Raw genomic sequence first — 20145 nt, 5'->3', positions numbered from 1 at the left:
TCGGGAGGTTGAGGCAGCAGAATCGCTTGAACCCGGGAGGCGGAGGTTGCGGTGAGCCGAGATCATGCCATTGGCCTGAGCAACAAGAGCGAAACTCCTTCTCAAAATAAATAAATACATACATACATACATACATACATACAGTCCTAATAGCATCTTCAGCCCACGGAAAAGCCCAGAAGCCCTGGCTTGGCAGCAAATTCTTAGAAAATGGCTCATTCCCCACGGTCCCAGCAAGGCCTTTGAGCCTCATCTGTGCTCCTCGTGCACCTGCTCAGGGCTTGGCCCAACCCTGTCCAGCTCAGGCTGGGCCCTCCCCATGGCCCCACATCTCCATGGCCCCAGCCCCCAGGAAGCTTCCCAGAGCCCCACCTCCCTCCAGAGGGCACCTTGCCTTCCGTCCTGAGACTTGGCGCACAGCTCACCCTTGGTAGGACGGGCCCCTGAAGGGCAGGACAGTATTTTGCCCAGTGTCCAGAACGGGATGTGGCTGGCAGATGACGTCGGAAGGTGCATGCAGTGGACACGACACACTCGCAGACGTGGTTAGCACCAGCAGCACACAGGCCCACCACACAAGGGCGCACGCAGGCACACACAGTCAGCATCCACAGACACACGTGATCAAGCCCACGCGGGCAGCAGCACGGACACGCGGCTGAGACGCAGGCAGAAGCGTGGGACCCGGAATGAGACCCAACCCCGGACACCCGACAGCGGAAAGACGGGTTTTACTCAGACTGCGGCGTGGGGGAAGACTGCAGTATTTTTTTTTTTTTTGAGACGGGGTCTCACTCTGTCCCCCAGGCTGGAGTGCGGTGGCGCGATCTCAGCTCACTGCGAGCTCCGCCTCCCGGGTTCAAGCAATTCTCCTGCCTCAGCCTCCCAAGTAGCTGGGACTACAGGCGCCCGCCACCTCGCCTGGCTAATTTTTGTATTTTTTAGTAGAGACGGAGTTTCACCATGTTGGCCAGGCTGGTCTCAAACTCCTGACCTCATGATCTGCCTGCCTCAGCCTCCCAAAGTGCTGGGATTACAGGCGTGACCCACTGCACCGGGCCAACCCAGGTTTTTAAAGCGAGAACAGAAAAGGAAAAAGAAGGGGTATGGGGAAGTAACGAAGGGGTAACCCAAAAGGTGCTGGAGAAAAATGGAAAATCACAGAAGGGCTGAGTGGAAAATATGGAACGTGGTTTAGCTGTGGAAAGTTTGCATTGGGATCGCGTCTGCACTTTGCATTTTGGCAGCATTTTGTCATCTTGAGCAAAGACGCAGCACAGAGCTGGAATCACCTTTAGGGATGAGGCTCCCGCAGGCCAACGCCAGGCTGAGCTTTGGGGAAGTCTCTCGGCAGTGTTCTGGCTCCTCTGCAATGTGAGCGTTCACAGCTCGCAGCACACAGGTTCACGTGAACGTGGGGACCAGCCTTCCTTCCTCACGGGGCGCACCCGGACTCAGCTTGGAGGTTCTGTGGTCCCCGTGGCCTGTGTGTGCTTCCAAGCTGGGCAGAACCAGGAGCACCCTGAACTCCCGAATTCTGCAACCAAAAATGAGCATCTTGGCTGAGATAGGCCTGGAGAGGCTGCTTAACTCCCAACGCCAGGGCCAAAAGAAGGTGGTTTTCTTTGACTGTTTGGTTTTGTATTTTTTTCCTTTTTAAAAAATAAACTTTATTTTGGAATAATTTTAGATTTCAGAAAGTAGGCGACATAGTGCAGGAGGGGTGCGGTGGCTCGCGCCCGTCACCCCGGCACTGTGGGAGACCGAGGTGGCTCATGCATGTCATTCTGGCACTGTGGGAGACCGAGGTGGGTGGATCACTTGAGGTCAGGAGTTTGAGACCAGCCTGGCTAACATGGTGAAACTCTGTGTCTACTAAAAATAAAAAAATTGGCCAGGCACACAGTCTCACGCCTGTAATCCCAGTACTTTGGGAGGCCAAGGCGGGTGGATCATGAGGTCAGGAGTTCAGGACCAGCATGGCCAAGATGGTGAAACCCCGTCTCTACTAAAAATACAAAAATGAGCTGGGCATGGTGGCGTGCACCTGTAATCCCAGCTACTCGGGAGGCTGAGGCAGGAGAATTGCTTGAACCCAGGAGGTAGAGGTTGCAGTGAGCCGGGATCATGCCACTGCACTCCAGCCTGGGTGACAGAGCAAGACTCCATCAAAATAAATAAATAAATAAATAAATAAATAAATAAAATTAACTGGACACGGTGGCAGGCACCTGTAATCCCAGGTGCTCAGGAGGCTGAGGCAGGAGAATCACTTGAACCCGGGAGGTGGAGGTTGCAGTGAGTTGAGATCACGCCGCTGCACTCCAGCCTGGACAATAGAACGTGTGACACTGCAAAGCACAGACAGTCCTATGCACCCATCAGGAAACCTCTGTCTTCCTGACGTCGCCATCCTGTGTTGCTGGGTGCTTCAGGAAGCCCACATTGGGATCTGTTGATCTCCACCGCAGAGCGGATTTTGTTCGAAGTCTACCAGTCTTGCCATCGATGGCCTTCTTCGGCTCCAGGGCCTCATCGGGTGCCACAATGCTTAGAGCTGTCCCATCTCCTCAGGCTCTCCTGTCAGACAGTTTCTCAGATTTCCTTGTTCTTGGTGACCTTTGAGGATCACCGACAAGGTGTTTTTGTAGAAAGTCCCTCGGTTTGTGTCCAGGCATGGTAACTCATGCCTGTAATCCCAGTACTTCAAGAGGCTGAGGCGGGCAGATCATTTGAGGTCAGGAGTTCAAAACCAGCCTGGCCAACATGGTCTGGTTACTAAAAATCCATTTCTACTAAAAATACGAAAAATAGCCAGGTGTGGTGGCAGGTGCCTATAATCCCAGCTACTCAGGAGGCTGAGGCAGGAGAATCGCTTGAACCCAAGAGGTGGATGTTGCAGTGAGCCAAGATCTTGCCACTACACTCCAGCCTGGGTGACAGAGCAAGACTCTGTCTCAAAAACAAAAACAAGTACAACAAAAGAAAGCTCCTCAGTTTGGGTTTGTCTCATGCCCTTTCTCAGGAGCAGACTGAGGTTTTGAGTTTGGGAAGAATTTCACAGAGGTGAGGTGCTCTTCGCGTCACATCTTATCAGAGCTGCGGGACGTCCGCACGATTGCTTGGCGATGGTCACCTGGTCACCTGGCCAAAGTGGTGCCTGCCAGTCGTCTCCTCGGCTGAGTTCCTCTTTGCCTGTCTTGACTCTGCTCTTTGGAAAGGAGTCCCTAGACCCAGTCCTCACTCCTGGTGTGTGCATAGGGGTAATCTCTGCTCCTGGAACCTACAGGTATTACTTGGATTTCTTTTGTAGGGCAGGTTGGTGTATTTCTTGCATGTAATTGTTCTTATTTTTTATATTAGCACATGCCCCAGCTTGGGGTCATAAGCCAGCACGGCATGGTTCTGCTGTTCTCTTCCCTGGGGCCCCCGTGCCCGTGGACCTGGCCTTCCTTGCCCCTGTTGTCCCCACCATGGCCCCATGGGCCTGGCCCTCCTGCCCCGTGTCGTCCCCGCCATGGCCCGTGGGCCTGGCCCTCCTGCCCCGTGTCGTCCCCGCCATGGCCCGTGGGCCTGGCCCTCCTGCCCCGTGTCGTCCCCGCCATGGCCCGTGGGCCTGGCCCTCCTGCCCCGTGTCGTCCCCGCCATGGCCAGGAACTCAGCTTGCTTTTCCTGCTCTGCCCCAGCACCAGCCACGTCCCCAAGGGGCCCGTCCCCAGTTCCTTTTTATCTCAGAAGAGCTCGTTTATGAATTTGCTGACCTGTCACCGACTCCCCACTCCTGCAATACAAGGGGTTTTGTCTGGCTCTCCAGACCTAGCACGTCCTGGCGTGCGACAGGTTCCATGATCTGTGAATGCTGCCCTACGAGTGAGTGAGTGAACGAGGCTGAGGCAACAGGCTGGCCTTGTGCAGGGCTGGGGCCTCTGCATATCCACCAAGGGAACTCCAGCAGACCCCCTCTGGTGGGAGGGGAGGGGCCACAGCCACCTCCCTTCTCTCTCCTTCCTAGGCCCCAGCACCGGAGGTGGGCCAGGTGACCCTGGGAGAGTCCTTCCCCGCCCTGTTCCCCAAGTAGGAAGATTCCCGGCACACCATAGGTGCTCAGCAAACACGTCCGTCTTTCCCTACCTCCAGGGCCAGCCCAACAGATAGGCTGACATGGCTCCCTGTGCCTGCCCCACTGTCCTATCCTGGAAGGCAGACTGCCCAGTAGCAGCTCCTGGAGGGGACACCAGGGAGAGCCAGGTGTCCATTTCACCTGCCGTGGCTATCTGCAGAGCCATCACCCGCCTCTGCAACGCGAGCCCTCAGAGGCCGGAGGCCCCTGGGGAGCAGCTGTGTCCCTTCAGCCGGGACTGAGGCCCCAGCCCCCATCACCTCCTGGTGCTGACCGGCTGGTCCAGAGCCTGGGATGGAATTACAGCCCCAGGTCTGACCCTCAAGGGCAGCAGTGCCTCCCCTAGGCCTGGCGAGGCAACTTGCGGGCACCTGCTGTGTTTGAGGGATTTGAGGGATAGGGTCTCACAGGCTGGGGGATATGGGGGATCTCATGTTGGAGGTGAGGATCAGGGACCACTGGGATGAATGTAGAAAGAAAGCTCCAAGGAGGGAAGGGGCAGCAAGGCCAGGGCTGGGACTGAGAGGCCACACGTTGGAACCTAAAGGGACTCAGGCCAGCCCCGCGTGCCAGGTGGTGAAGCAGGAAGGAGTCCAGGCTGGCCTGGGACAGCTGAGGCCTGGGGGCTGACTCCACCCCGAGTTGTGCAGGGCTGGTGGGGAGAGGCCAGTTCCCCCCGACATGGCTGGGAGGACCCTCTCGGGGTCTGTGGTCAGGCCAAGCTGTTCACAGACCCTCTGAGGGAAAGCCCAGCTCCGCCCTGCAGCTCCCAGGGCCTGCTCGGGCTGTACTCTGGCGGTCTTCCCACCCCTGTGCTGGGCCTGGCGTGGCCCCTGGCACTGAGGATGGGCTGCCCTGCCCTCTTGCCTTCCCCTGCTTAGCCTGTGCTCTCCCTGCCCCTTGCCTTCTGTCTGCTAGGGCCTGGCCCCATCGCCTGCTCTGCCCTTGTGTGCTGACGCCTTAGGTCTCAGACCTTCAGTGCCTCCCCCACCCCATCCCATCCCAGCAGGCACACGGCAGGTGTGGCGTGGCCTCTGTCCCGAGGGAAGGTCTGGAATGCAGATCCCTGGTGTGGTGGCCTGGAGTGGTGGTAGGAGCCAGGGCTCAGGAAGGAAGGGGGCTGGCAGTTGGCAGCAGCATTTTGGAAGGACGATTGGGGGTGAGCAGGCGCTTGGAATGGAGACCGGTCGACAGTTGGCTGTGGCAGCTGGAGCGGCAGTTGGGGCTTGGCAGGGGCACAGGCCCGGAGGACAGTTGGGGTGGGGCAGCCGTGGGGTTGGCAGGTAGCCCCTGGCCCCAGAGCAGCTCTGGAGGGTGGTCTCAGGGAGGCCTGGGTGGGAGGGCAGGGCCAGCTGGCACTGAACCTGGCCAAGCCAAGCCCGAGAGGAGGCCCACCTCCATCCAGCCTTGACCAGGCCACCTCCCCCAGCCCGTGGGTGGGGCTCTGCTGCGCCCACGGCCGGCCTCCAGCCCACCCACAGGACCCAGGATGACGTGCGGTGGGCGGCTCCCTGGACAGCCCCAGCATCCTCAGGCGGGCGGCGGGCCTCTGTCCCCGCCCTGCCCTCTGCCTCTCCCTCTGTCTGGGCTCCCAGCAGAGGCCTGGAGAGGGCAGGGACAGGTTCTGGGCAGTTCCCTGGGAGGGGGCAGGACTCCCAGGGCTGTTGCCATGGGGACGACTGAGTAACATCACTGGCTGGTGAATAAACAGGCAGGTTCCCTGACCAGTGACTGAGACAAAGACAACCATAGAAATCCCAGCTGGGGGTGGACAAGGAAATGCCTCCTTGGGAGAAGAGGGGGTGGCGGTAAAGGCCCTGGCAAGGTTGGGGAGCTGATTGGGGGCACCCAGACAGGAAGGGGTGTCTGTTGCTCGGGGGGATACAGACAGGAAGGGGTGTCTGTTGCTCTGGGGGACATAGACAGGAAGGGGTATCTGTTCCTCCTCGGCAATTTTCTTTCCCAAAGCTCCTCCCAGGTCATCCTTCCTGAGGATGAGAGGCAGGTCCCCACTCTCTTGGTGGGTCAGAGCACCTGGAATGGGGCTTGTCCCCTCCCAGACCCCCGGCCCCTAGAAGCCACACAGTGAGGGTGGAGGGCAGGTGGCCGGCTGGCAGGGTAAGTGGTGCAGGGAGTCTGTGAACACAGGTCTGCGGAGAGGCCATAGCACGAGGCTGTGCCAGGACCCTCCGGGGGCCCTGCCAGCCAGATGGCTCTCCATTTGTGTCTCTGGTTGATTTGTTCCAGGGGTTTGCGGGGGGCATGTCCCTTAGCAGGTACATCCGTGGGGCTGCCCAGCCTCTGCACCTTGCCCTGAGCCCCCCATCCTCCAGAACTCCTGGTCTGCTGCTGCTCATCCCTCATAGGCCTCAGGGTCCCTTGGCCAGGCTCCCAACATGCTCACCCAGATGGCTGGGGGTGACTTTCAGGAATGACCACCTCATGCAGCGTGGACAAGTGTGCCCTACAGAGACCTGACCATTTGTTCACTTGGCGAGGTCAGGGACTATGTCCAGTTCATCATGTCACCCTCAGAGACCCCACCCTCGGGACCCTCCCAGACACCCATGTGTTGGCCTCCCAGCCCTGATCCCAACACTGCTGAGGCCACACTTCACATCCTCTGTTCCCAGAGCTGCCTCCCAGCCGGCTGCCAGGCAGCAGATCCTTTCTTGCGTCTGTGGACCCCAGGCCTGGCACGCATCACCCGCACAAGTGTCCCGGGTCCTGGGAAGAGAGGGGGCACTACGGCCCAGCGTGGCATCCCCGTCTCATGTCTAATCCCAGCAGCAGCTCAGCAGATGCTGGGCTCCAACAAACCTGAGGTTTCTGGGGCCACGGGGCCAGCACGCCCATTGCAGCAGACACACCCGGTGGCTGTAGGAGCCCAGCTACTCCACCCTCCTCCTTCTATCAGTTCGGCTGAGAGGCCGCAGTTGCTGCTGCTGGTTTTTGTTCGTTTGTTTTTCTTTTAAATAGTAATGGGGTTTATTAGCTCTTGGAATAACGGTCTGCAGGTAGGGTGGGCTTTAGGCAGGACTTAACCAGGATGCTGTCTCTGAGACTGGTCTTGGTTCTTCCTTTGTGACATACTGGCTTCATCTCCGGGCTGCTTGACCTTCCATTGGTTCTTGGAGCAGAAGTCAGGAGTCTCTCTGTCCCCCATCACTGGCAGGGTTGCTGACGGGGTAGGAGGGAGGAGTGGGACTCCCAGGTGAGAGAGGGCCCAGAGCCTCATCTGCCCGGCTCATTCTAGAACTCAGAAAGTTTCTACCAAGATAGGCAGCCCTAACCTGGCAGTGGGGTTGGCCTTGGTCGTGGTGAGATCAAGGCTTGGTTTTTACGAGCAGGCCTCCTAAGCAATGACTGAGTGTCACTGTGTGTTCTGCCAGGCAGGTGCTGCTGCTCTCCATCCCTGCATGGACAATGGACATGGCAAACCATTAACACTGCTCTCCTTGGAGGCTGTCTAGGGAGATCCAGACATCTTGGGAGAGACTCATGGGCAGGCTCTGCGGGAGGCCCCTGGGGCAGGCATCGGGGCTCTGGTCCTCCTTACTTTGGCTGGGTGGGCCCGAGCTCTCCTGTCTCCCCAGGCCTCCTTTCCTCCACGGGGTACTACTGGGCTCTGGGTGGGCAGGTGGGGGCTGCTGCAAGCAGTGCCCTCTGTTCCCTCCAAAGGGGAGGCATGTGACCTGCCAGACCCTCCTGGAAGCTGCCTCTTTTCAGGGTGGTGTGCTCAGCCCCCACCTCCCGAAGGTCGGTGACGCTGGGCCTGCTGTTTCAGACCAGAGCAGGCGGTGCCACCGAAAGGGTGTTGCGCGAGGTAGGCCGGGGACGAGGCTTCCTGGGCCGCAGTGCCATCCCGGCGACCTTGGCGAGGGGATGGGAAGGGGTTGTCCGCACAGCCATTTCCAGGCGCCCGCGACGGCAGTTAAGGGAGTGTCCCAGGCGTCGGTCCCAGCAGCCAGACCTCGCTCGCCTTTGCTCACTCATGGAGAGCCCTCAGCCGCCTCCCACCGCCGCTCCTGAATGCGCCTCACACATCCTGATTTGAAAGCATCCATAGGGCCGCCGCCTCCCACCTCCCGAGGAATCCGCCGCGCTGGGCCCGCAGGGAGGCAGGCTGGACGGCCCGGGCGCCTCCCCATTGGTTGGCCCGGTCGGGCTCGACTCCCTCGCGCGGCTGCCGGCCACAGGCTCACCTCCCTTCCCGCCGCCGCGCCCGGGGAGAGGAAGCGAGGTGGCCTTTACCCCCGCGCAGGCCGGCCAGGAATGCGGGGCCGCGCTTCCCACTCCACCCGCCCGAGGGCTGAGGACGCGGAGGCGAGAAGCGACGCACAGGGTCCGGGCGCCCAGTGGTGGAGACGCGTCCCGGGCCGCTTGGGTCGGGGCTGCACCCGGGCCGCTGGTTCCCTTCCCCTCCCGGAGCCCTTCGTCCCCGTGAGGCAGACGACACGACGGGAGGGACCCACGCGCTGCCGCCGGTGTCCCTAGTCAGCCAAAAGGAGCCCCACTGGCGGGCACCCCCACGAGGCCCGTGCCCGAGGTGCGCTGATCTCCCGGTGCGCCGAGGCCCCCGAGGTTGGGCGCGCGCGGTGCCCAGGCCCTTCCGGACCCCGCGCCCCGGGCAGCCTTCCTTGGGGGCGCCTTTTCCGCACCGCAAGCGGCCCGCGGAGATGCCCGGCTGGGCTGAGGGAGTCGCCAAGTTTGCGAGACGCGCGCAGCGCAACGGTGCGTCGGGCGCGGGGACGGCCCGTGACCCGGGCACCCGCGCGCCCCCGAGGAACCTGCGCGTGGGCAGGGCCCGGTGCGCGGCCCGGGAAGGGATTGGGTGCCCTCGCCGGGGTCGCCGCGCCCGTGGGATGGTTTCCAGGCTGCTCCGCGCCCGCGGGGCAAGGGCGCAGCCGAGACCAGGGGGACCCCCGCGCCGCGCCGCCCCAGCCCCCCGCCAGCCCAGGGGAGGGGGCTTCCCACAATGCCCAGCGAGCTCCAGCCCGCACTTCCGCTGTCCGGCCGCCCGCGGGGGGGAGAACGGACCCCCGGCGCGGCCCCCTGCGACCCCGCGGCGCGGCGCCCGGGGCCGAGCGAGGGGCGGGGCCGGCGGCCGGGCCGGCGTGGGCGGGGCCCGGGGCGGTGGCCGCGGCCGGGGCGCGGCGCGGGCCAATCAGCGGCGGCCGGGCGCGCGCCGGGGGGCGGGGTCAGGGTCCGCGGGCGGGGCGCGCGCGCGCGCGGGCGGCGGGGGCCGCGGGGTTGGAGCGGGCGCGGGGGCGCGCGCCGGCCTGACGGACCGACGGACGGACTGACGGACCGAGCAGCCCCGGCGAGCGCGCAGCTCGGACCCGCCCGGACGCAGCGCCCGCCCGGCGGCGGCGGCGATCACCGGCGCCGGCCCGGCGGCCGCGGCGCCCGCCCTCGCCCGCGCCCCATGGGGTCACAGGTAAGCGGCGCCGGCTCATTGTCCGCGCGGCCGGGCGGGCGCATCGCGGCGGGGGCCGGGCGGGGAGCCGGGAGCAGGGAGCCGGGGCTGCTGCGAGCCCGGGCGCGCCCCCGCCGCCGGCCGCCCCGCCACGCCCCGCCCCGCGGGGGCGCCCTCCCGGGGCCATCGGCGCGCCCGGCTGCGGCGCGGGCTCCGGGGGCGGCGGCGGAGACCCCGGCCCGGCCCCCGCGGGTACCCCCCAGGCTGGCAGCGCGGGGCGGGGCGCGCGGGGGCGGCGCGGGTTCCTCGCGGGGCTGCGCGCGGAGGCGGCGGGGCTGCCCCGGCCCCTCGGTCTCCGGCACCTCCCGCTGCCGCCGCGCTCCCTCCCCGGCACCTCCGAGAGGGGAATTTTCCAGCTGGTAATTTCTGCTGCGTCAACGCCTGGCCCCGAGGCAGCCCGGGGGCGTCCTGGCGCCCCCCGCCCGCGCCCCCAGCCGGCGCAGCCCAGCCGCACCCGGAGCCGCCCGCGCCGAGTTTGCCAAGAGTCGGAACTGCGGGAGGTGGGCGCGGGCGGGTCCCGGCGTCCTGGGGCCGGGGGTCATTGTCTCCCCGGACGCCGGGCGCCGGCCTGGTCTCCATGTTAATCGCCGGCCGAACCGGGGCGCAGGGGCCTCGGGGCGGGGCGGCGAGGGGCGCGGAGGGCGCGGGGCGCGCGGGGCGGACGGGGCGCGCGGAGGGAGCGGGGTCCGCAGCGAGCCGCGTCTTTGTTTCTCTGTAAATAGACATGTCAGTTTCGCGGGGGAGCGCGAGCCGGTGTCTGACAACTCAATCCCGAAGGCAAACGGGGAATTCTCTGCGCCAGAGGGAGGGCTCCGGCTAGTTGGGGTTCCCCTGGCCCCACTGACAGATTCACTGTTCGTAGGTTTAACGAAGCGCACACAATAGGGCTGGATCGAGGAGCCAGGGTACAGACCAGATGGGGCGAAGAACAGATATTTTCTGACAGCGAAGAAATATAAACAAAAGAAAGTTTGACTGAGATTCGCAGCGAATTTCCTCTCGCTTTCCGTGCTGCAATCTCAGCGATGCATTTGGAGTGGATTACGGTGGCAAGACTGTGATCAGCATTGTTTAAAGAAATGCTAATTAGAAACGTGTTTAGCGCACGGCCTGGGCGCAGACACCTGTGCGCCGCGAACTCACGGGCATTTTAATTGTATCGATTGTAGAATCTTTCTTATTGGCTCTATTATCAGAGCTAACTTCCCGTTTGGGTAACAGACTGGATACATCTCTGCTGCTGGCACTCACGCTGCCTCTGCAAGGCACTATTTCACTCTACAAGAGTGGAAAATAGTTTGTTCATCAAAAGGAAATGTATAGAAGGGTTTTTTCACATGAATAATGAAGCAAGCCACGGTATTTATCAGAGTAGAACCTTTCTGCTCGGTGCGTTTTACGTGTTTCCAACTGACACGTTTGGGCACCTCAGCCTGGTTACTACTGCAGAAAAGACTGAGGAGTGGGGGGAGTACTTGGGCACAAATTACTGCAAATTCAGATGGGAACTTACACACCGTGCCCCCCAAAAAGCTAGACATCTTCAACTCCGTAACTGAAGGAAGAGGGCTGGGGAGTTACTGTCGGATTTCTCCTTGGCGGGGGGGGGGCGGGGGGGTGGAATGCACTCACTTTGCGGTGTTCAGAAATCCAAAATTCCACCTTGCCTTCAGGCCAGCCTGGGGACAAGCACTTAATTAAGCCTCTCACTGACAGCATTATCCTGAACGTGAGTTTCTTTTTGCTTAGATGAGGCGATTTCTGTTCGGGTTTAGCTGTTTCGTGTGAAGATGAGTCATTCTGTGCTCAGACCTGAGCTCCACTCCTGTTTCCGATGTTAGGGTTGGGTGGACTGTTACCTAAGAGCCCCCAGGTCAGTTCCACCAGGGCCAGGCTGACCCAGTGCCCTGCGCTCTCCGTCCCTTCCCAGCGCCTGGTGGTCACAGAGGTCAGGAGGTAACCACTGTGAACGGTGAAACTGCTCCAAGGATTTAGAGAAAATGCTGTGGAGGGTACACAGTTACTGTCAGACGTATTTACAAACACTGAATTAAATTTTAGCAGAGTGAACTTTCCAACACTGCCCTGACGTGGGGTTTTTAAATTAAGGGAAATTGGGCCACTCTGTCCCTGTGGCCTGTGTTTCTGGGACAGCGGTGCAGCTCCAGTGCTGTGTTCTCCATCAGAGGTCTTAGCCTGGCCTCTCAGAGCCCAGGAGACCCACTTCGTGCACGGTGCCTAGACGGCATCACAGCCCGAGAGCTGGAACTAGTTCCTCCCATTGCCGTGACTGGTGCCCAGGTGCCCGCTCCAGTGCTGAGTTAAAGTGAGAGGAAAGGTCTGGAAGCCATTGCCCCTTCCCATCCCCACACCCAGTGTTGCGGTGTCTGCCATGTTACGTTCCCTCTCCCGGGGACTTCATGTTCTTGCCCAAGTATCATTCTTGTAAAAATTCAGGCTGCTGCTTCTCCCTGGACTTTGCGGATTTTACCTGGAAGTCTCATGAGTGACCTTGAGTGATGGCTGATACTTACCTCCACTGGTTTTTCTAGCAGATTAAAAAAAAAAAAAAAAAAAAAAATTATCCTTTGAATCTGTCCCCTCCCCTGGGGGAAAAATTCATCTTGTTGCTGCTAAGTTTGCTTGAATGGCCTGACTCCTAAGAATAAATGTTTGATTAAAAATCTCTATTAAGGCCACAGACTTATTCAGGGCTTTGAGATGTGGCTGTCTTATCCTGACTATGGTCCTCCTGCCCTCTGCCATGGCTCCGGCATGGCTGTGAACTTTTGCAGTGCTGGGGTCTTAGGCCATGGGGTCTGTGGGAGGGATTTTCCTGCTTTTCTACTGTTATCACTTAAACACTTTGAGTGCCTCACATAGACAGATCCAGGCTTGGTGTTCTGGTTTGCTGGTGATGACAAAGGGTTCCAATGGTGTTGTTTATAGATGGAAAAGAGAAAGGATGTTTTTTAACTAAAAGTGGTTCTGAGGCTGGACGTGGTGGCTCACGCCTGTAATCCCAGTGCTTTGGGAGGCTGAGGCGGGCAGGTCGCTTGAGGCCAGGAGTTTGAGGCCGTAATGAACTATGATTGTGCCACTGGACTCCAGCCTGGGCAACAGAGCAAGACCTTGTCTCTAAAACAATAAAATTAAGTAATAAAAAAACAAATAAACATTGTCCTGTTAAAACATAAAAACAAGTGAAACCAGTGAAATTTGACCTAAGTATGATTTATGCAAAGTTTTCTGTTGAACAGTTGAATAGTTCTGTTGCATAGTTGAGTATCAGCAGTGTCATTTTACTCTAATTTACAATTTGAAATTATTAAATGCTTCTAAACATCTGGATTAAAAATTTGCTACCACAGGCCGGGCGCGGTGGCTCATGCCTGTAATCCCAGCACTTTGGGAGGCCGAGGCGGGCGGATCACGAGGTCTGGAGATCGAGACCATCCTGGCTAACGTGATGAAACCCCGTCTCTACTAAAAAAGTACAAAAATTAGCTGGGCGTGGTGGTGGGCGCCTGTAGTCCCAGCTACTTGGGAGGCTGAGGCAGGAGAATGGTGCGAACCCAGGAGGTGGAGCTTGCAGTGAGCTGAGATTGCACCACTACATTCCAGCCTGGGCGACAGAGCAAGACTCTGTCTAAAAAAAAAAAAAAAAAAATTTGTTACCATAGGTATTTTAGAATAGAAAGTTGAGAAACATTAGTGTATTTTTCAAAAGCATTTGCAGATCTTTTGTGTTTTGACAGATGTGCTTTTGAGTCTTACTGGAGACACGTGGGGTTTCGTTTTCGTGACAGCTCTTTGGTGTTACTGAGGGCCTTCCATGGACCAGACTTTGGGCCAGGTTGGTAACAAAGTTCCCACAGAGGTGGGTTGAGGGCACACAGAAAGCACTGATGTGGCCCAGTGTGGTGGCAGAGGCTGGTAAGAAACGGCCCAAGGCTGGGAGGAGGGTGCCTAGACTGCTGTGGGGAGTGGCACTGGAGCCCAAAGGTGACTCGAGGGAAGGGGGTCCACTTGGAGATCCGCCCCCACGGTTCCAGAGCTGGCAGCCGTGCAGTCCTGGTGGAGCGAGTCATATTCCAACCCCTGCTTCTCGGAGAGCGGATTGCTGGCCAGAGGGCAGGGCCACCGTAGGAGGCAGCTTTTGGGAGCTGGTCAGCTGTGGGGGTAGGCATGAGGAGCGGTTGAGTTTCACGTTGTACCTTCTGAAGACTTGGTTCAGCACACACAGTGCCTTCCCAAGGACACTCGCTGTCTTTTTGGAAAAGTCACCCGTGAAGTTTTTTTTTTTTTCTTTTTTTGAGATGGAATCTCGCTGTGTCGCCCAGGCTGGAGTGCAGTGGTGCGATCTCGGCTCATTGCAAGCTCCGCCTCCTGGGTTCACGCCATTCTCCTGCCTCAGCCTCCCGAGTAGCTGGGACTACAGCCGCCAGCCACCACGCCCGGCTAACTTTTTGTATTTTTTTCTAGTAGAGACGGGGTTTCACCGTGTTAGCCAGGATGGTCTCTATCTGCTGACCTTGTGATCTGCCTGCCTCAGCCTCCCAACGTGCTGGGATTACAGGCGTGAGCCACCACGCCCAGCCGAAGCATTTCTTATTTGGCCCTGTCATTGCCCGCCCACGTGTCGCCCTCGGGCTCCTCTTGGTTTCTCTTTGAGCATCTCTGACTTACTAGCGCCTCAGTCCTTCTCAGTTTCCCCCAAAATGGAAAAGAGCCACATATGTGTGTGAACAATCAGTTTTGAAAAATGTTTTCATTTTTCTGAAAGTCAGGCAGCATTGCTACTTGCGCGGGACATACAGATACTTTTTTGTTTGTAAAACATTTTCGTTTATAAAAATACATCACATCGTCTCTTCCTTCCAAACACTCTGAAGAAAATGAAGAAAATGAAGCCTCTTGCACAGAAAGTCTTCCCGTACTCTGGCATATTGCTGCACATGAGGCCTGCGTAGGTGCTCCTCTGTGGAGATGTGGAGAAGGGCACCACTGTGCCTTGGGCTACGTGCAGAGGGTTTAGGAACTCCAGGTGTTGACAGCTGCCTTTGGGAGAGGTGGACACACCTGGCCCATGTGGCCCATGTTACTCTGGGCAAGTCTTCTTAGTGTGGGTCACCTGCCGGACGGACGGAGGCTTTGCATATCTGCTGGGGCATGGGGAGCAAAACTATGGCTCTGAATTGGGCAACAGAAGAACTCGGCCCAGGCTAAGCGTTACCTGTCTGCAGTGTTGATTCACTGCTTTCCTAACTGACTTCCCTGAGAGAATCCCACAAAAAGTCACAGAGATTAATTAGGAGCTTCTGAGTTATGAAGAAACTCGAAGGCCTGGTTGTTGATTTCTGGGTTGTAGAGGGGCACATCCAGACACACAGGCTTTCTAGAAACATACTCATAATCCACTCAGTGGCCATAGCCAGCTGCTTGGCAGAGGCTGAGAAGTGGAGCAAGGCCGTTCTGGTTGGAGGAACAGCGAGTGCAGGGACAGAACCAGAAAACAGAATTGTTGACACAAAGCGCCCAGGGCTGTTTGTGCAGAGTGGGGACAACTGGCCCTGGGAAGGGGGGCAGGGAGGCGTTCAATGGTAGTGAGATGGTGGGTGGGAGGAAGGGTTTTTTGTTTTTTGTTTTTTTTTTTTTGAGATGGAGTCTTGTTCTGTCCCCCAGGCTGGAATACAGTGACTAGATCTCGGCTCACTGCAACCTCCGCCTCCCAGGTTCAAGAGAATCTCCTGCCTCAGCCTCCCTAGAAGCTGGGATTATGGGCACCTGCCACCATGCCCAGCTAATTTTTGTATTTTTAGTAGAGATGGGTTTCATCATGTTGGCCAGGCTGGTCTTGCCTGACCTCAAGTGATCCCCCTGTCTCGGCCTCCCACAGTGCCAGGATTACAGGTGTGAGCCACCGCACCCAGCCAGGAGGGTGAGATGGGGGTGCAGTGATGGGAAGATGGGGGAGAGAGGGTTGGATGATAGTGAGATGGGGGTGCAACGATTGAAACATCACCTCTTGGAGCACCCAGAAGAACGGGGTGGGGGAAGGTGGTAAGTGTTCCTTGGCCACATGAAATTTTGAGTGGGATTAGAACCACTGAGTTGTCCCACAGACCCTGAGCTCAGGGAAAAGGGCATGATTCAGGGCCTGTGTGGCAACCACCAAGTAAGTTTATCTGACACTTGCTAAATGAGTTTTAAAGACAATATGGTCTGTAGTCTTTCTTGTCTCGGTGTGGCCCTAGTTGAAAAAAGTGGGTATTCTCTTTCCATCCCATTTAAATTACTGAATCTGGTGAATGGCAATATCCTTTTATTTGGCAAGTTCAAAGCCAGCTTAGGCATTTTCGAAAGAAATAGATTATCCGGCTCCGTTAGGGGCGGAGAACACATTGGCTGAAGAAGGCTCTAGTTTGTCCAGGTCCAGCCCCATTTCTTCCTCCTCCGATTTCAGGGTGGAATCTGCAGACCCACAATACTCAGGATCTCCCATGCTTCAGGGAGACCGGCCTGGTTCAGTTGCAGATCAGAGGCACTGAACCTCTAAGGTGGTCCTGATGCTTAGGTGGGACATGTCTGCTTGTTACCCATTCAAGGAAACAGAGCACTTTGGCTTGTGACCCTGCTCTGAGCCTCTGGTCTCTAAAGAAGCCTTGAGTTGGCCTGGTACAGTGGCTGAGCCTGTGATCCCAACACCATGGTGACTCAACCTGTCATCCCAGCACCGCAGTGGCTCAGCCTGTCATCCCAGCACCATGATGGCTCACGCCTGTCATCCCAACACTGCGGTGGCTCACGCCTGTCATCCCAGCACTCAGGGAGGCTGAGGCGGGAGGATCACGAGGTCAAGAGTTTGAGACCATCCTGGCTAGTATAGCGAAAGCCCGTCTATACTAAAAACACAAAAAGTTAGCTGGGCATGGTGGTGGGTGCCTGTAGTCCTAGCTACTTGGGAGGCTGAGGCAGGAGAATGGCGTGAATCTGGGAGGCGGAGCTTGCAGTGAGCCGAAATCACACCACTGCACTCCAGCCTGGGCGACAGAGCAAGACTCTGTCTTAAAAAAAAAAAAAAAAAAAAAAAAGAGGCCGGGCGCGGTGGCTCAAGCCTGTAATCCCAGCACTTTGGGAGGCCGAGACGGGCGGATCACGAGGTCAGGAGTTCGAGACCATCCTGGCTAACACGGTGAAACCCCGTCTCTACTAAAAAAAAAAAATACAAAAAACTAGCCGGGCGAGGTGGCGGGCGCCTGTAGTCCCGGCTACTTGGGAGGCTGAGGCAGGAGAATGGCGTAAAAACCCGGGAGGCAGAGCTTGCAGTGAGCTGAGATCCGGCCATTGCACTCCAGCCTGGGCGACACAGCGAGACTCCGTCTCAAAAAAAAAAAAAAAAGAAGTCTTGAGTCGCCTACAGCCTCCTCTCCGCACTCAAAATTTCCACTTCTCAAATGTAATCTGGTCATTTACGTTAGTCCTGTGGGGAGCCCATTCCACGGTTTACATCTCCTTTTACAAACAGAAAATGGAGCAGTCCCAGAGCGCGCGCACACACACACACACACACACACACACACACACACACACACACACACGCAGTTCCTAGAGGACAAAGGTCAGGATAGGAACCAGGACGGAGGAAAAGGAACTGGAAGACAGCACAATGAGAAAACTTGTTCTGGGAAGTGTGTGGTCAGGGATGCAGTGTGATGTGACAGTGGATATTGTCTTTTTTTCTGACCTGAATTTAATTTTTTTTTTTGAGAAGGGGTCTCACTCTGTTACCCAGGCTGGAGTGCAGTGGCACAATCATGGCTCACTGTAGCCTTGACCTGGGCTCAAACGATCCTCCCACCTCTGCCTCCTGAGTACCTGGGACTACAAGCACGCACCACCACACCTGGCTAATATTTTAATTTTATTTTTGTTTTAGTTTTTTTTTTTTTTTGAGACAGGGTCTCACTCTTGTCGCTCAGGCTGGAGTGCAGTGGCGTGATCTTGGCTCACTGCAACCTCTGCTTCCTGGGCTCAAGTGATTTTTGTGCCTCAGCCTCCTGAGTAGCTAGGATTATAGGTGTGTGCCACCACACTCTGCTAATTTTTGTATTTTTTTTTTAGTAGAGACCAGGTTTTGCCATGTTGCCCACTCTGGTCTTGAACTCCTAAGCGCAAGTGCACCCCCATCTGCTCACCTCGAATCCCCAAAGTACCGCGATGACAGGCGTGAGCCACTGTGCCTGGCCTTTTGTTCCCATTTTTATTTTTATTTCACTTACTTATTTTTTGAGATGGAGCCTCACTCTGTCGCTCAGGCTGGAGTGCAGTGGTGCAGTCTCGACTCACTGCAACTTTCTCTCGGGTTCAAGTGATTCTCTTGCTGCCTCAGCCTCCCGAGTAACTGGGATCACAGGTGCACGCCACCACACCCAGCTGATTTTTTTTTTTTGTAAGTTTTAGTAGAGACGGGGTTTGTCCGTGTTGCCTACGCTGGTCTTGAATAGTAGAGATGGGTTTGTCCATGTTGCCCAGGCTGGTCTTGAACTCCTGAGCTTAAATGGTCCACCTGCCTCAGCCCAAAGTGCTGGGGTGACAGGCGTGTGCCACTGCGCCCAACCTTTTGTTTCCACTTTAAAAACATGTTTTGTACTGACAGGGTCTCACTGTGTTGCCCAGGCTGGTCTCAAACTCCTGGACTCAAGCATTCATCGTGCCTCACCCTCCCAAAGTGCTGGGATGATAGGTGTGAGCCATAGCACGCCTGGCCCGTGGTCTGGAATTCCGAGACTCACCATAGGCTCCACTAGCACTCTCTTGTGTTTTTGTGCTCACCGCGTTGGCCGTGTCCCGCGCTCGCCGTGTGGTCGGTGCTGTTCCTGTTTCTCCTAACAGCAGCCGTTCACTGATGGTGCATCTTCCTGTGGACATGTCTTCAAACTCAAGCGTGGGAGGGTGAGGAAGCTGTCAGTCTGGTGTAGGACTGAGCCCAGCCTTGGCCAATCACAGAACCCGTTGTACTGAAATGGAACAGGCCTCCTGTGCTCCTCTGTTGGGGCCTAGAGCCCCTCAGTCCCAGGGCTGGGTTTTGCATGCATGTACACGTGTCAGCTATAGGGAGAGCACCCCAGGCTTTTCTCACGGGGGGCCCGTGTCACACACAGAAGTGCCCATCTCCCCCATGGGTGTGCTGCTGGGTTAATTCAGGGCGCTTGAACTCAGGAAGGCTGGACATGTGCCCCGTCATTTATTCCTGGTTCTCCCAGCCACCTCCAGTCCTCTGACACTGTGAGTGCAGCTTTGCTGGCTGGCGTTGCAAGTGTGTTTCGGATTTTCTGCCTGTTTCGGGAGTGTATCAGTTCCGCTTGATCAGGGCTGTGTTCATGTTTCTAAAATGTTAACGGTAAGAACTCACTATTGAGTAAAAGCACAGATGGTAATTTTTCCTGCAAAAAGCTTCTTAGATAGAGGAAGTTAAAGGTGTAAGTTCTCGCAGTGTGCTGAGTGACTGGCTGGGTTTTCCTGGTGAGTAAGTGCTTGGGGCAGGCTGTGGGACAGCCTTGCGCTCTGAGAATTGTTAGTGATATCACAAAGGTTTTTATTTCTGAAGGGAAACTAAGGGAGTCAGGATATTTAAAACTGCCTCGGTGCTTCCTAAACAGTGGCTGTTGTTTTTGTCCAAAGTGAATGAAACATTTCAGGTTAATGTCACTCTGTACTTTAAGTATTTCTGGTTAGCATCACATTATTAAAAGCGAGCCTGGCCCAGGCATGGTGCTCACGCCTGCAATCCCAGCACTTTGGGAGGCCGAGGTGGGTGGATCACCTGAGGTCAGGAGTTCGAGACTAGCCTGGCCGACATGGTGAAACCCCATTTCTACTAAAAATACAAAAAAACCCCAAAAAATTAGCTGGGTATGGTGGCACACACCTGTAATCCCAGCTACTCAGGAGGCTGAGGCAGGAGAATCACTTGAACTTGGGAGGCGGAGGTTGCAGTGAGCAGAGATCACGCCATTGCACTCCAGCCTGGGTGACAAGAGGGAAACTCCGTTTCAGAAAAAAAAAAAAAAAAAAAAAAGCAGGTGGATCGTTTGAGCCCAGGAGTTTAAGGCCAACCTGGGCAACACAGCAAGACCTTCTCTAAAATGAAAAATAATAATAGTAATATAATGGCCAGGCACAGTGACTCAGGCCTGTAATCCCAGCACTTTGGGAGGCCGAGGTGGGTGGATCACCTGAGGTCAGGAGTTTGAGACCAGCTTGGCCAACATAGTGAAGCCCCATCTCTACTTAAAAAATAATAATAATAATAAAAGGCCGGGCACAGTGGCTCACGCCTGTAATACTTAGGGAGGCTGAGGTGGATCACGAGGTCAAGAGATTGAGATCATCCTGGCCAACATGGTGAAACCCATCTCTACTAAAAATACAAAAATTAGCTGGGCGTGGTGGCGCGTGCCTGTAATCACAGCTATTTGGCAGGCTGAGGCAGGAGAATATCTTGAACCCGGGAGGCGGAGGCTGCAGTAAGCCAAGATCGCGC

At 57.0% G+C, this 20145-nt stretch overlaps 2 protein-coding genes across 5 annotated transcripts in view; one reads left to right on the top strand and one right to left on the bottom strand.

Annotated features, from left to right (window-relative positions):
• Window positions 1–20145, bottom strand: part of DNAJC5 (DnaJ heat shock protein family (Hsp40) member C5) — a 222650-nt gene that overhangs the window by 111828 nt on the left and 90677 nt on the right. The gene's annotated exons all lie outside the window — the stretch shown is intronic.
• ZBTB46 (zinc finger and BTB domain containing 46) overlaps window positions 8036–20145 on the top strand; it is a 96371-nt gene continuing 84261 nt past the window's right edge. Inside the window, exon 1 of one of the 4 annotated variants that reach the window (XM_028828738.2) lies at window positions 8036–8669. The gene's annotated coding sequence lies outside the window, so the exon portion shown is untranslated. Of the gene's footprint in view, window positions 8670–9360; window positions 9561–9789; window positions 9959–13362; window positions 13456–20145 lie in introns of those variants that run through there. The other 3 variants (XM_028828740.2, XM_028828741.2, XM_028828739.2) reach the window with 3 other exon arrangements.

This window comes from Macaca mulatta, chromosome 10 (assembly GCF_049350105.2).
Source record: "Macaca mulatta isolate MMU2019108-1 chromosome 10, T2T-MMU8v2.0, whole genome shotgun sequence".
In the NCBI taxonomy this organism is placed as follows: Eukaryota; Metazoa; Chordata; class Mammalia; order Primates; family Cercopithecidae; genus Macaca; species Macaca mulatta.
This window is presented reverse-complemented; position numbering and strand designations above follow the sequence as displayed.